Source organism: Electrona antarctica, assembly GCF_951216825.1.
Source record: "Electrona antarctica genome assembly, chromosome: 11".
Taxonomy (NCBI): Eukaryota; Metazoa; Chordata; class Actinopteri; order Myctophiformes; family Myctophidae; genus Electrona; species Electrona antarctica.
The window spans coordinates 15,332,640-15,350,036 of record NC_136792.1 but is presented as its reverse complement, the minus strand read 5'-3'; positions in this window follow the sequence as shown (position 1 = coordinate 15,350,036).

Here is a 17,397-nt window from a genome sequence, read left to right as displayed (position 1 = left end):
GCTAAACAAAAAATCACAAAAACTGGTCAAGGGACTTTAGTATAAGTATGTGTGTTCAATTTAATCCAGCAAAAATAAATTTGCTATTTTTTTCCTTTTCTTTTCAGAATTGAAAAATGGGAAAACACTAACCGAAAAATCACAAAAATGGTGGTGCCTTAGTATAATTCTGTTTGAGTCCAGCAAACAGAAATTTGCTATTTTTTTCCTTTTTTTTGTTCAGAATTGAAAAATGTGAAAACTCGAAGCCAAAACCCAGCTTTTAAAAGCTGCGTCAAAGTTGAGTTTTCAGGAGAAAAAAAGCACGCAAAAAAAAGCTGTTCATTCCAAGCTTCAAAACGAAAAAGCTTTCTTGTCATTCATCATCACTTCCATCTTGTCCATCACCTAACCCTAACCCTAACCCTAACCCTAACCCTAACCCTAACCCTAACCCTAACCCTAACCCTAGTTGTCTGGTACCAGATTGGTTACCATATGGTACCAGAACAAAACAAACAAAAAAGCAGTTGAATTGTCTGGAACCAGTCGCGCAGTGTGTTAGGACGCTGCCACATGATCGGTAGATGGTGAGTTCAAACCCCACTCAAGTCTTTACTTTCAAGACCGATTTCAGAAGAAGAAAACCAACAAAAAAGCAGTTGAATTGTCTGGAACCAGTGGTGCAGTGTGTTAGGACGCTGCCACATGATCGGGAGATGGTGAGTTCAAACCCCACTCAAGTCTTTACTTTCAAGACCGATTTCAGAAGAAGAAAACCAACAAAAAAGCAGTTGAATTCTCTGGAACCAGTGGTGCAGTGTGTTATCATTAAAAAAAAATCAGGAAGACCCCCCTCTGCCTGCTCTGCACCTGCCTGCCCCCTCCCTACCCTACCTACTCTCCCCCTGCCTGCCCCCTCCCCTACCTACTCTCCCCCTGCCTGCCCCCCCTACTCTGCCTGCCCCACCTACTCTCCCCTTGCCTGCCCCACCCCCCAGCCTGACACCACCCTACTCTTCTCCTACTTGACCACCCCCCCCCCCTACACTCCCCCTGACTGAACTCTGCCTACTCTCCTCCTACCAGACCCCACTACTCTCCTCCTACCTGCCCACCCTACTCTCCTCCTACCTGACCCCCACTCTCCTCCTACCTGACTCACTCTCCATCATCTGATTAATCCGCTGGGCCACGCCTACTCTAGGTGTTGGTGATTTGAACCAGCACCTTCCTACTAGGTATTCTATGGATATTATTTGATTTATCTGCTGGGCCACAACTACTCTAGGTGTTGGTGATTTGAACCAGCACCATCATACTAGGTATTCTATGGATATCATCTGATTTATCCTCTGGGCCACACCTACTCTAGGTGTTGGTGATTTGAACCAGCACCATCCTATGTCGGGTTTGAACCGGCACACTTCTACTAGGTATTCTACGGATAACATCTGATTTCTCCGCTGGGCCACTCCTACTCTAGGTGTTGGTGATTTGAACCAGCACCTTCCTACTAGGTATTCTACAGATATTATCTGATTTATCCACTGGGCCATGCCTACTCTAGGTGTTGGTGATTTGAACCAGCACCACCATACTAGGTATTCTATGGATATCATCTGATTTATCTCTGGGCCACACCTACTCTAGGTGTTGGTGATTTGAACGAGCACCATCCTATGTCGGGTTTGAACCGGCACACTTCTACTAGGTACTCTACGGATATCATCTGATTTATCCACTGGGCCACTCCAACTCTAGGTGTCGGTGATTTGAACCATCACCGCCTACTAGGAGTATGTCGGGTTTGAACCGGCACACTTCTACTAGGTATACTACGGATATCATCTGACTTATCCGCTGGGCCACTTACCGGCACACAATCATGGTGAATTTCTGGGCTGCTTTAAAGTTGTCCTTCTGGAAATCAGTGTGCAAAGCAAAGTGTCACAGTTATGCCTAATGTGGGATTTGAACCCTGGACCTGTGGCTCCCAAGGACAGCCTCTCATCACACTGAGCTAACTGATGGTTACTACAACACAGCTTTTCTCTGCTACTTGATGTCAGTGTGGAAAGCAAAGTGTCACAGTAAAGGCGGTGGAGGGATTGCACCCTGGAACTTTATTTTTTTGTTTGAACTTGAGTGGGGTTTGAACCCACCATCTCCTGATCATATGGCAGCGTCCTAACACACTGTGCCACTGGGTCCAGTCAATTCACACTGCTTTTTTGTTGGTTTTATTCTTCTGAAATCGGTCTTGAAAGTAAAGACTTGCGTTTGGTTTGAACTCACCATCTCCCGAACATGTGGCAGCGTCCTAACACACTGTGCCACTGGGTCCAGTCAATTCACACTGCTTTTTTGTTGGTTTTATTCTTCTGAAATCGGTCTTGAAAGTAAAGACTTGCGTTTGGTTTGAACTCACCATCTCCCGAACATGTGACAGCGTCCTAACACACTGCGCCACAGGTTCCAGACAATACACACTGCTTTTTTGTTTGTTTTGTTCTGGTACCATATGGTAACCAATCTGGTACCAGACAACTAGGGTTAGGGTTAGGGCTAGTGTCCGTTGGGGGGTAATTGGGTGATTTAACATGGAGTTGATGAGAAACCGTGAAACACCCAACCCACCCTCAACAAAATCCGGGATGCCTTCAACTTGATAAGAAAACGGATTAATGGGATTGATATGCCTTTGAATGTGTTGGTTTTCTTCTTCTGAAATCGGTCTTGAAAGTAAAGACTTGAGTGGGGTTAGAACTCACCATCTCCCGATCATGTGGCAGCGTCCTAACACACTGCACCACTGGTTCCAGACAACTCAACTGCTTTTTTGTTGTTTTTCTTCTTCTGAAATCGGTCTTGAAAGTAAAGACTTGAGTGGGGTTTGAACTCACCATCTCCCGATCATGTGGCAAAGTCCTAACACACTGCGCCACTGGTTCCGGACAATTTTTGTTTGTTTGGTTCTGGTACCATATGGTAACCAATCTGGTACCAGACAACTAGGGTTAGGGTTAGGGTTAGGGTTAGGGCTAGTGTCCGTTGGGGGGTAATTGGGTGATTTAACATGGAGTTAAATGATGATATATAGATATACAAAACACAGATGTGAAATACAGATACAAAACACACATCTGAACTTGTGGATGCAAAACACAAATCTGAACTTGTGAGTTACAAATCTGTGATCGTGACTGTGAGACTTTTGAGACTGTTCTGACTCCATAAAACCGTTTGACCAGAGGACACCTGGTGACAAGAAATAATAAATAAATAACAAAGAAAGACAAAGACAGACAGACAGACATGTTATTGTGAGACCGGCAGTGAGTCAGCAGTGTTTAATGCTGATGTCAGCGTGTCTTATTGATCAACAGAGGACAGAGAAACTTTTTTTTTATCCAGTCAGCTATCTGTCTGCAGACTGACGGACAGAGAACAAGCTCGACAAGACCAAAAACAGGGCACCTGCACATTTCTAAAGTGTCAATTTAAGGACCTTTGAGACCTTTTAATATCTATAAAATAAAATAAAATAAGTTGCTGCGTCAAAGGTTAAACTGTACGATAAAGAAATAGAAAATAGCCGATCTACAAGTTTGTGAATGAGTGTGTGTGTGTGTGTGTGTGTGAGAGAGAGAGAGAGAGAGAGAGAGAGAGAGAGAGAGAGAGAGAGAGAATACAGTAGGGGAGTGACATGTAGGCTAAATGGTCTGTCCAGGATCTAGCCAGGGTCAATGTCATTAATTTTAGCCCATGTGATACGTGCACTAACAACGTCAACGGCTATTGGGTCTGACCAGGGGACGGTTTCAAGCAATGTGTAACTGTAGAAAACTCATATAATTACAGAAAGAAAGACATTTAGCTGTTGTTTGTCTGGACTCTTCACCTGCGACCAATCCAATGTGGTTCAACACCAGTTGAACCCACACTGGTATAGGACCCAGGATCACTGAATCACTCAAGCTTCTCCACCACGGCAAGGTCACAGCAAGAGGAGAGGAATTGGCCCTTAAAAGGGCCGTTTGTTTAACAGGTCATGTTTTTATTTTATTTTTTATTTTCCTCCACCGACAGCCAGGAAAATGGCACCACATATTGGGCTTAGGACCCCACACTTTTCTTCTCTTTCATCTCCATGTTGAGAGAAAAAGCCATGCAATATAATGCACACATGACACTGGGCTTGATTGTCTCCACCAGGCCGAAGGCATGGGGAGAGAGTATGTTTTGCACTCCGTCCGTCCGTGTGTCCGTCCGTCCGTCCGTCCGTCCGTCCGTCCGTCCGTCCGTCCGTGACCAGCTAATCTCCGGCACGTTGACCCGGTCGATGCCAAATTTTGCGCACACACTCCCTGGATGCCAACGATGAACCTCTGCCCCAAAATTTCCAGAACGGCCTGTTATAGCGCCACCAGGAGGCTGCTTTGTGCAAAACAAGTTTTTGGACAGTACACCTACAGATTTTGTCCAAACATCACGCAAATTGGTACACAGTCTCTCTAGAGCCATTCAACGAAACAGGTCTTACAGATTTCTCACACTCCATCCTGATTGGCTAAGATTGGCTTCCAAAGTTCGCAGGAGTGCTCAGTTTCAAACAAAATGCTGCAAATCATGAACACATCATGTCATTTCTGTGAAATTGTGCACGCACATTCCCACTAGGCCGAGGAAGAAATGCCACATGAACATTTTCAACTCAGCCTCATGGTGGCGCTATAACTGGCCGAAAAGTGTTTTTACCTCTAACTGCACGGATCTGTGGATAACTTTGTATGCCAACTCCCTAGAGGCCAAGGAAAAACCTTTGACTGGAATTTTTTACATCTGCTCTTTATAGCGCAACCAGGAGGCCGACATGTAAAACACATTTTCTAATATTACTCCTTTATCCAAATTTCACGCAAATCGGCACACATGCTCTCCATAGTCATGTGATCAAGACGGGTTTGTTTGATTTCTCATAATCCACCCTCATTGGCTACGATTGGCTTCTAAACTCTTCAGGAGTAGCCCGCTTTGTACAAATCGCCACAACTACTCAACGTAGCGTCCGATTGTGGTGAAACTGTGCATGCATATTCCCACTAGGCTTTGGAAGAAATGCCACTTGACAGTTTTCAAATCAGCCTCATGGTGGCGCTACAACAGGCCAAGCCGCGTCTCTCACACACACACACACACACACACACACACACACACACACACACACACACACACACACACACACACACACACACACATTTATATTGCTCCTAAACATTTTGCCAAACATCACACACACACACTCCTATCCTCCTGGTGGAGACCTGTGCCCAGAAAGGCACTTTTTCTAGTTTTCTCTGCAGCAGTGGAGAGGACCCTTGTGTGATTTCTTTGATCCACAAAACAAAACACAAGACAGGTAGGTGTCTTGAATGTGTGAATGCAGCCCAGTAAGGGCATATGTCGACCCCGCCCTGCTCCCCTCTGCCTCGCCCCTCCTGGTGCTGCGCCCATCTTGGATCCTAAACACAATGTAAACAATGGGAGCGGGGTGGGGTCATCATGTGTCATCAATTCCTCATGTGTCACCTGCAAGTCACAGGGCCCCCACGCACTGGAAGATGTTGTACATCACTGTGTGTGGTCTTATAAGAAATCGCATAAGACCTAACAAAGCCTAATAACATGTTCTTTATTATGCTTTTATTTCATATATCTAATTTAACATCTTCTGTACTGTAAATTGAACACGACCCCCACTTCTATAGATAGATACGTCCATTTTCCTGTGAGGGAAATCCAGTCATATTCCATGATGTTACTACACTGTTAGCGGCTTCATTAGAAACTAGAAAAAGTGCCCCTCGGGGCACAGGTCTCCACCAGGGCAGATCAGGTTGTGGCCTCCTGGTGGCGCTATAATAAGCCCATGTGAAAAGGGTGCCATTTCTTCTTACGCGATGGCAATTGGATGATTTGAGAATGTGTTTTGCAAAAATCCACCTGTTGGTGGCGCTATAACAGGCCAATGTGAAAAGGGTGGGATACATTCGTCAGCCTAGTAGGAAAGTCTGTGAAAGATTTCACGTAAATTGCACGCTCCGTTCAAGGCTTTTTGTTCAAAACAGGCCAATCCTGCAAACTTTGAAAGCCAATATTAGCTAATTAGGATGGAATCTGAAATATCGGACAGATCCGTCTTGAACACATGACTATAGAGATAGTGTGTAACGATTTATGGGATTTTTGGACAGAATCTGGATGAGTAATATAAAAAAAATGTTTTTCAAAAGTCACCCTTCTGGTGGCGTTATAACAGGCCGTTCTGGAGATTTTGGGGCAGAGGTTCATCGTTGGCATCCAGGGAGAGTGTGTGCAAAATTTGGCATCAACCGGGTTAACGGTGCCGGAGATTAGCTGGTAACAGACGGACGGACACACACACACACACACACGCGCACACACACACACACGGACGGAGTGCAAAACATACTCTCTCCCCATGCCTTCGGCCTGGTGGAGACAATAATATGTTCTTTATTAAATGCCATTTCTACTTACTTGCGCATGGTGAAATAACATGTTATCTACTATCTATAGGCTAGCCTACTGTAAGACGTGTTAGAACTGTGTTCTTTATTAAGCATGTGTGCCAACCTTAATGCATGTTCGGACTAACAGGACTTCGGATCTATGGGCACTTCGACATGTAGACAGGAGGAGCCGGGATTCGAACCACCTACCCATGGATCATTGGACGACCTGCTCTACCTCTTGAGCCACAGTCACCCACATCAGTCAATATGTTGTAGGCCTATAATATAATATATCTGTCTGTCTACATAGGCTTATCTATATATCTATCTCTATCTCGCCTTAGATTAGAATAATTATTATTATTTATTTATTTAATTAATCATTTTATCGATTTATCAACATTCATTTTCATACAGTGCCCTGTGGCCACTGCAGGTACAACAGCGGAGGCTCCCACAATAAGGTACAAAAGTGCAAAATATGAGGTGCTTGCCCCAAATGTTAAAGAGGCTTGCGTGGTGCTTGTGCAATATATTAGTCCGTGGTTCTCAATCAAGAAGTGTTTTAATCCCGTCTGTCACCGAACGCCATTCTCCCCTCATCTACTTCATGCTTAAATTGAACGTAATTCTTACTTTCACCGGCAGCGCCCCCTCACTATCGCCATTTGGAACTTCCGCTATTGCAGCGCATCTGGATCTGCAATGTACCACACCACGTAGGCCTACGTCTCCACATCACCACCAAACAACCTGTTCCATATTAGGCATTATAGGTTGATAATTTTTCGATAAATGTATTGTAATAACGACATTAAAGCATAATGACATTTTGACATTGTACCTTATATAGGATGTTAATGGTAGGATCATATATAAACCCCTATAAAACAAATTGCTCAATACTGACAGCAGGTCAGCAAATGGATTCATGAATGTATGTACATAGACAATATTTTAGGCCAGTAAAAAAAGACTATACTGTATACTGTACCAAATTTCCCACCCCACAAGCCCGGCTGCCGGACTACAATCTCCAGTTCGTCCAACTTCTATGAAAAACATATTCGAAAATAGCAGCTCAGTTGTGACAGCTTGTAGATCGTGTGTGCAGTGTGCATCGTGTATGTTGGATCATGTGCCAAAAATAAATGGCACAAGTCCATTTTCTGATCTCTCTCTCTCTCTCTCTCTCTGATCTGTGCAGGTTCTGTTTTTTACCAGCTGCTACAGTATGCAATAGCAAGCCAAGTCTATCATCGATGTGCAAGCTAGTCCTCTACTCTAGTCCTCTAGTCCAGCTGGTTTTCTCATTGGCTGATGTATATGCGCACCGCAAATATGTCGGGGCAGAAACGAACGACTCAGAACACAATAGTTCTGCCTTAGAGAATTTTGGTTCCTACCTAAACTACTGCACTGAAACGGACACAGGGCAGTTAGAGCGGACCCCCGCAGATAATAACAGCTGGTAATAAATTGATTTAATCAATTCTTGTTTCTTTTTGATAGCTAATTTCTAGCCCAGCTCACCCCAAAATAAGTGTGCGTGTTGGTTGTTGTTTTGCCTTTTTGGTGGTGCTCCGACAAAGTTAAATCATCAATACAGTTTTAATACACAGTTAATTTAATATTGAACAGTAGAGACTACCAAATCATTGACAATAAATCATGGGACTGGGTTTGAAAGAAGACATGTAGGTCTATAAATGTATGAGCAAATACCTAAGTACAGTCAATGCAGTATAGGCTTTGATTGATTGATTGATTCAGAATGGGTACATTTCAAACGAAAGTCAATACTGCTACTTTGTGGACGAAACCATGATAAAGCACTATAGGACTTGTTTACAACAGGGTCCACCATTTTCAATTCATCAGAACATGTAAAGGTTTCATGACATTCATTGTCATTTATTTCTCTTTTAGGTTTTATGACCTCAATTACACACACAACCTGAACTTTGAACATTCAGTTGATTTTCTGTGGTCTGGGATTTTCTTTGTGTGACATCTGCTGGCAAATTCTTATGTCATATATGGGATAATTTGTGGACTGTTGCATCACAGTCCACAGAGCACTTGCTTGAGCCAGAAAACCCCAGACCACAGAACATCTACTGAATGTTAAAAGTTCAGGTTTTTTTGGGTGCAATTAAACTCAGAAAATAAATTAAAAAATAAAAATAAGAAAAATTATAAAAACAATTTTTTAATGTCACGATCCCTTAAAGACGTAAAAATATACACTTCTATGAAAAACAGGAAATCATCATATGAAGTAAGTAAAAAATGGAAAACACATTTACAGTAGTGGGGGGAATTCAGCCCTTTTTTACAGGGGCCAGTTTCGAATTGGCTATACACAAATAATAGCAACTTCCTTCACTCATGATGTTGTACTTTTGAATTTCATAAAACAGCAACTGATATTGTTGCCGAGATATGGAGTGGTATGTAAATATATCAGAAGTTGTCCCTTATCTTCTGCCACGAGTGAACAAGTCAACAGCACTCTCTAGTGGCTGTAGAGGGGGTAACAGGCTGTAGAGGGGGTTTTACTAAGGTTAAGGTTAGGAATAAAGTTAGGTTTAACCGTTTAAGCATAATTTACTTAGGTTACTTTAGGAATACCAGGCTGAGCAGTTCCGCCGGTGTACGCCAGGAGCGAGTTGGTAAAATGGCGACTTTGTTGGTATTCGTAGAGGGTAATGGAACAGCAGATTTTGATTGAATCATTGATTGAATACTGTTTGAAACAGTTTGCAAAGACAAGCACAGGATAGTACAGTCGTTTAAGAGAATTTAAACACAAAGAAGCACTAAGGCTTAATTGTTTCCATTGGGGTCCTTTGTTTTTTATGACTGTTGGTATACCACATGTTTGTGGTATAGCAATAGAACAAATGTAATCCCTCGTTTGAGCCAAATCTGTGAGCCACTTTAAAAGACTTCTGGGACATGTTAACTTCCACTCAGAGTTTTTTGTGCGCCACATAGTTTTCAAGTTCAACACACGCACGCACGCACGCACGCACGCACGCACGCACGCACGCACGCACGCACGCACGCACGCACGCACGCACACACACACACACACACACACACACACACACACACACACACACACACACACACACACACACACACACACACACACACACACACACACACACACACACACACACACACACACACACACACACACACACACATCATTTTTCATGAAAATGTTGGAGAAACACATTACTATGTAAAACCCTTTCCTATAGGTGTTGGACCGCTACCTGGGTGCTTCATGCCAACAGGACAGTGTAGTGTTTGTCTGGCTCTGTATTTTCTTTAGGTTCTGATTTTCTCATTCAACGTTTACAAAAATCAAAACCTAAAAAAACAACAGCACAGCAGACAGGAAGGTAGGTAGACTCTCTGGAGGACTGTCGGTTGAAATTGAACAGCTGAATGTGGTTTGATTGTACTTTAAACAACTCCACACCTTTACTGAAATAACAAATAAAGGAAAAATAGAAAAACTTAATCAAAGTAAAGAACCCATGTTATAACACAGTACAGTATACCGCAGCTCACATGTGTATATGATGACAAACAATTCATTATGTTTATATAAAAATATTACATTTTGCTGCCAAATGACCAATTTATATCAATCATTTTAAATGTAATCTGATTTTAAAGAGCTCTCCACAAGTAACAGCAGACTGACAATTATTGTTAAAGGAATTAAAGGAATATTCATGTTTTATATTATAGTGTGATGACAGATGATGTAAACATTGACATACCACAGAGCAGATGTTCTTCTGTCATGCATGAGATCAGCAGGCTTCCCGACACGGTGGGTCAGAGATCAGTACATCGGTGGTTCCCTGCACATGGCGTGTTGAGCCGCACTGCTGTGCCATGACACAGGATCTTTTAGGGACAACCGCATTATCTTATTACCATGCATACAGTACAACTAAACAACAAGTTGTGAATAATCTCTCAGTACTTTGTTCATTTAAACAATACAGAGGTATAGTATATACACTACATACGGTATATATATTTTTTAAACCACTTTCTGGATGTTCTGGGGACCCCCAAACGGAGTTGCACCACTCACTTAACACGGGTGTGATTTTTTTTCTTTTTTTTAATAATTGTATCCACTATTTTTGTAACCCATTTTTTTCACCCACAGTGTCAATTGTCTAGTGTAATCCTGGGCGTTACAATCCCTGACCTGCCAACCTGGGGAGATCAACGGACTGACCTCATGTATCCTTCAATGCATGGACAGGGGAGTTTCCCCGGTTGGACGTAGCACATGGAAGGAACACGTTATTTCAACGAGTTCCTCCATCAGGCGCCCCGGCTGGTCAGGGGGGGGCAGTTTAGAGACCAGGATTACTGCATGTTTTTTGTGAGGGTACCTACCCTAGGGGACACGGGGAGAACATGCAAACTCCACACAGAAAGGCCTTTTTGCCAACCCCACGTATGGGCACTGATGACGCGGAGGAGAGAACCCCCAGCGCCCATCAGCGTCCCCAGTAGGAATCGAACGAAGGACCTTCTAGCTGTGAGGCGACAGCTCTACCGACTGCACCACCGTGCCCCCGTGTCTTGTCCTTTGGTCTTGGACACAGAAAGTTTGAAAAACACTGCTCAAACATAGGGCTGTGCCATATGTATTATGACTTCACCATTCGTTCAAACTTTTTCCTCGATTACAATTAATGAACCATTTTTTTTGTTTGTGAGAAAATAGGCTCACAACACTATAATCAGTGGTTAATCAGACTCATCTATTTAGTTGACTCTAAAAAAAATATATTAGATTTTTTTATTTTTTGTGTCAATTCGTTGATTAAAATAAAATACAATAAAATAAAAACAGCTTCTGGATTATTCCATTAACCTACATGAGCAAGATAAAGTTGGTTATTCTATTATGTCAGGACTCGGTTTGTGTATATTTTCAGTTAATTGCCCATTGTGAGATGTTCCCTATGGATGCTGGGTTCGTCAAACTGATGGATTCTAGCTGAGAGAAGGTTGCATGCAACACCCCACCCGGCACTGGGTTTGATCACCGTTGCCTAGCAACAGCCTGTCAATGCAACAGCATTTGGTTCATAACAGATGAAGGAAGGTCGGAAACTGAGATACAGATAGTAGGAAAGCTGAGATACAGACAGTAGGAAAGCTGAGATACAGACAGTAGGAAAGCTGAGATACAGACAGTAGGAAAGCTGAGATACAGACAGTAGGAAAGCTGAGATACAGACAGTAGGAAAGCTGAGATACAGACAGTAGGAAAGCTGAGATACAGACAGTAGGAAAGCTGAGACATAGACAGTAGGAAAGCTGAGATACAGACAGTAGGAAAGCTGAGATACAGACAGTAGGAAAGCTGAGATACAGACAGTAGGAAAGCTGAGATACAGACAGTAGGAAAGCTGAGATAGACAGTAGGAAAGCTGAGATACAGACAGTAGGAAAGCTGAGAGACAGACAGTAGGAAAGCTGAGAGACAGACAGTAGGAAAGCTGAGATACAGACAGTAGGAAAGCTGAGATACAGACAGTAGGAAAGCTGAGATACAGACAGTAGGAAAGCTGAGATACAGACAGTAGGAAAGCTGAGACACAGACAGTAGGAAAGCTGAGATACAGACAGTAGGAAAGCTGAGAGACAGACAGTAGGAAAGCTGAGATACAGACAGTAGGAAAGCTGAGAGACAGACAGTAGGAAAGCTGAGAGACAGACAGTAGGAAAGCTGAGATACAGACAGTAGGAAAGCTGAGAGACAGACAGTAGGAAAGCTGAGCGACAGACAGTAGGAAAGCTGAAAGCTGAGATACAGACAGGCTAAAGGGACAGGTGAGAAAGCTCTGGTGGGATTTGAATCATACCTTACCAGGTTCTCAACCTTTTCAGAACGTGACCGCCCAAAATAATATTTGAACTGGGACCCCCACCCTGACAAGCACTTGGAATGTATGAGTTGAGTTTGACTCGGTTCCACTGATAAATATTGTGTTTTTTCTTTCTTTCTTTCTTTTTACTAAATTGTCAATATATTAGTCATAGGTTTAGTCATCACAGCTTAGTTTTTATTGCATTTTTTTCATCAGTGAAAAAAAGATAGTCGATGATCATTCTTTGTCATAGTTTGCACCATTCTGCTGTTGAGTTCTACACGTGTGAAAGGCCAACCCCGACCAAATTTCCCCGGGTGTTTTCCAGAGTTCATGTGTAAAAAGAAAGAAGGGCTTGAGACGCAGTGACTCACCCTGTGTCATCACAGTAGAGTAGTAGACCCTAGCCTCGGAAACCCAGACGTTTTTATTTCAAGGAAGTAGACCCTAGACATCAACAGCGCCCCCTGTGGTTGTGGATATACAGCCCTTTCATGATTGACAGCTGTCAATCAGTGTCAGGCAGATGAGTCAGGTGACCTGAAGAGAGAGTAACAATGAAACCGAATGAGACACATCCCTCCACAGTCCACAGTACAATACAACATGACAATGTTGTTAGCTTGCAGATCTGCTCTTTTTGGCGACACCCTCGGGCAAGTAACCATACCTGTATACTTTGCAAGCTCACAATATTGTAGATCTGCTGTTTCCGACAATGTTGGACCTATAGTGACGATAAGACACAAAAATAGAGCTATGGCAATAGAGATGGCAGTGAAAAACAGTGTTGTTGGTTTTGGTAGCCCAAAAAGATAGTGTCTACCAAAACAACGGGTGAAAACACCAACATATTGTTTTGGTATAGGCTAGCCCAATAACATCCTGTCTACCAAAACAGTGAAAACACCAAATTACAGCCAGTGTGCGAAATTATTCGTTAAAACCATGTATTGTGTTATAACTTTACTGTAAACACACTGGGCAAAGTTACATACTGTCTTTACAAGATATATAACACCATATTTGAATAAGTAGGCCTATATATATGTTTTGTTTTACCAAAACACATACAGGACTTTAATTATTTCACCCAAACATCAGAAATAATATTCAATAACCACTATCTAAAAACAAGTGTTAGCCTATCTGGCCCCAATACAATACAATACAATACAATACAATACAATACAATACAAGTAAATAGCCGATCTACAAGCTCGCATAGTTTGCAAACCTGCTATTTTCGACGCGCGACATCTGGCTCGCACGTCGATGGCATAAATACAACAGGCATTTATACTCCACAGTCCGCGGTACGACGGTGTCGCAAGCAATCTATAGCTGTTAGTAGCTTGTGTAGATCTGTTCAGAACAGATCTCCAAACCCTCGCGCGTGACAGACAGACGGACGGTGCCGCAGTGAACTGCAGTTCACTCACAACACACACACACACACACACACACACACACACACACACACACACACACACACACACACACACACACACACACACAGAGAGAGAGAGAGAGAGAGAGAGAGAGAGAGAGAGAGAGAGAGAGTTCATAAAGCGGTTATAAACTGACCTCAGTTCGCTGATGTTCAGGATCAAGATGTCGACCTAGACGACTGTCAGCTCAGCCTCCCATGGCCAGGAGGGACGCGTCACCGTGGAATGACGTTAGCGCACTCTGATTGGCTCGCGGGACGCCTAGGCCAATCATGGCGTGACGTCGTCGTCCCTCCCGGCTATGGGTTCTTGTAGACTTCTGCACGCAACGCCCTGCCCCAGTGTTGCCAAGTCTGCTCGTTATAAGCTACTTTGGTCTTTTTTTTCTTTTTTCTGTAGTGGTTTGTTAAACATTGCTTGATAGTCTTGTTACTTATTGTCTCCACTAGGCCGAAGGCATGGGGAGAGAGTATGTTTTGCACTCCGTCCGTCCGTCCATCCGTGTGTCTGTGTGTGTCTGTGTGTGTGTCTGTCTGTGTGTCCGTCCGTTACCAGCTAATCTCCGGCACCGTTAACCTGGTCGATGCCAAACTTTGCACACACACTCCCTAGATGCCAACGATGAAGTCATCCAATTGCCATCAAAGGCGTAAGAACAAATGGCACACTTTTCACATTGGCCTATTATAGCGCCACCAGGAGGCCACAACCTGACCTGGCCTGGTGGAGACCTGTGCCCCAAGGGGCACTTTATCTAGTTTGGGCTTGCTTCCTAATGTTGTTAAAATCAGTAGTTGTCAAACATTTAAAAATGTTCATGTCAAGGATCCACTATCTAAGATTACGATTTTTTTCTTTTAAATAGCAGCACAACGCGTGTGAGTCACGGACTCACGGTGTGAGCTTGTGCATTACTGTATATATTATGATCAGATCATAGTCACTTGGGCTTCTTTTTAAGAGCTGTTTACTTGTTTCTCTCGCAAAATCTGGCAACACTAGCCCTGGCTAAGATCTGGGCCACGTTCCATAGGCGTTCCATTCTTGAAACATTCCTTCTCCACTTGCACTAGGCTTCATCTCTCAACTCAACCCCAACAGATATGTTGTATATTGGGTTGTGCCGGAGTTTTTAATTTTCAGTATGGGGTTGCTAATTCTAAATCGGGTATTTTACAGAGAGATTTGAGAAATGAAATGGGAAGGTCAAGGTTGTAAAAAGCGTTGTGGAATGAAACATATGTCTGAAACAGTTTGAAAACTAGAAAAAGTGCCCGCACAGGTCTCCACCAGGAGGATAGGAGTACTGTGTGTGATGTTTGGCAAAATGTTTATGAGTAATATAATCATGTTTTGTGTGTGTGTGTGTGTGTGTGTGTGTGTGTGTGTGTGTGTGTGTGTGTGTGTGTGTGTGTGTGTGTGACTGTGTGTGTGTGTGTGTGTGTGTGTGTGTGTGTGTGTGTGTGAGAGAGTGTGTGTGTGTGTGTGCGTGTGTGTGTGTGTGTGTGTGTGTGTGTGTGTGTGTGCCGTGCGTGTGTGTGTGTGTATGTGTGTGTGTGTGTGTGTGTGTGAGACTCGGCTTGGCCTGTTGTAGCGCCACCATGAGGCTGATTTGAAAACTGTCAAGTGGCATTTCTTCCTCAGCCTAGAGGGAATATGCATGCACATATGTTTCACCGCAATCGGACGCTGCGTTGAGTAGTTGTGGCAATTTGTACAAAACGGGTACAAAGCGGGCTACTCCTGAAAGGTTTAGAAGCCAATCGTAGGCAATGAAGGTGGATTATGAGAAATCAAACAAACGCGTCTTGATCACATGACATGTGTACCGATTTTCGTGACATTTGGATAAAATCTGAAGTAGTAATATTAGAAAATGTGTTTTACATATGTCGGCCTCCTGGTGGCGCTATAAAGAGCAGATGTGAAAAATTCCAGGCAACTCTAGGGAGTTGGCATACAAAGTTATCCACAGATCCGTGCAGTTAGAGGTAAAACACTTTTCGACGAGTTATAGCGCCACCATGAGGCTGAGTTGAAAATGTTCACGTGGCATTTCTTCCTCGGCCTAGTGGGATTGTGCGTGCACAATTTCACGGAAATCACATGATGTGTTCATGATTTGCAGCATTTTGTTTGAAACTGAGCACTCCTGCGAACTTTGGAAGCCAATCAGGATGGAGTCTGAGAAATCTGAAAGACCCGTTTTGTTGAATGGCTCTAGAGAGACTGTGTACCAATTTGCGTGATGTTTGGACAAAATCTGTAGGTGTACTGTCCAAAAACTTGTTTTGCACAAAGCGGCCTCCTGGAAATGGAAATGGAAACAGGCCGTTCTGGAAATTCTGGGGCAGAGGTTCATCGTTGGCATCCAGGGAGTGTGTGTGCAAAATTTGACATCGACCGGGTTAACGGTGCCGGAGATTAGCTGTTCACAGACGGACAGACGGACGGACAGACACACACACACACACACACACGGACGGACGGACGGACGGACGGACAGACGGAGTGCAAAACATACTCTCTCCCCATGCCTTCGGCCTGGTGGAGACAATAATTAAGGAAGGAATCATCTATGGCACATGAATCATATACCAGAATGAGTATGTTCCGGAACTGCAATAGTATAACATGATAATGGACACAATAATATGAACAAAAAAATATACGGGACAGTGGACACTGTGGACACTGTACTTCTGAACTAGAAGTAGCCTATACTAGACTAGAGACTTAAAGGGATAGTTCAGATTTTTTTAACTTAAGTTGTATGAAATACTTGCCATTAATATAGTGGTTGCAACTGTATTGATTGCCCGAGTCCCATGGTGGGAGTTCTGCTCTTGTTTTGGTCAATATTAAGTAGTTCCGGTCATTTTGTGGGGGGCACTGGGGCCACGCAGTAAAAGTAAATTAATCCACAAAACGAACGTAATTTGTATTGTTGACCTATTTCTAAAATATTAGCGCGACTTTCGTTCAACTTTGACCCCACTATCACATGGAACTATTTTTTGGGCGTAGTGATATGGACACAAAAAACATAGTTCTGTGTGATAGAGGGGTAAAAAAATAACGAAAGTTTCACTAATATTTTAGAAATAGGTCAACAATACAAATTACGTTAGTTTTGTGGATTAATTTACTTTTACTGCGTGGCCCCAGTGCCCCCCACAAAATGACCGGAACTACTTGATATTTCCCCAAAACCAGAGCAGAACTCCCACCATGGGACTCGGGCAATCAATTAATACAGTTGCAACCACTATATTAATGGCAAGTATTTCATACAACTTAAGTTAAAAAAATCTGAACTATCCCTTTAATTATTTTTGTTAAAATGAAGTGTAATATGTACTGAAGACTTCATATTAAAGGGATATTTCACTTTCAAAAAAGACTTTTGGTCATTTTATCATCTACTCAGACTTATGTGAACACCCCATAGGCTATCTACAAGATTGTTTATCTGCTATTTTTGAATAGCCAACTCTAAAA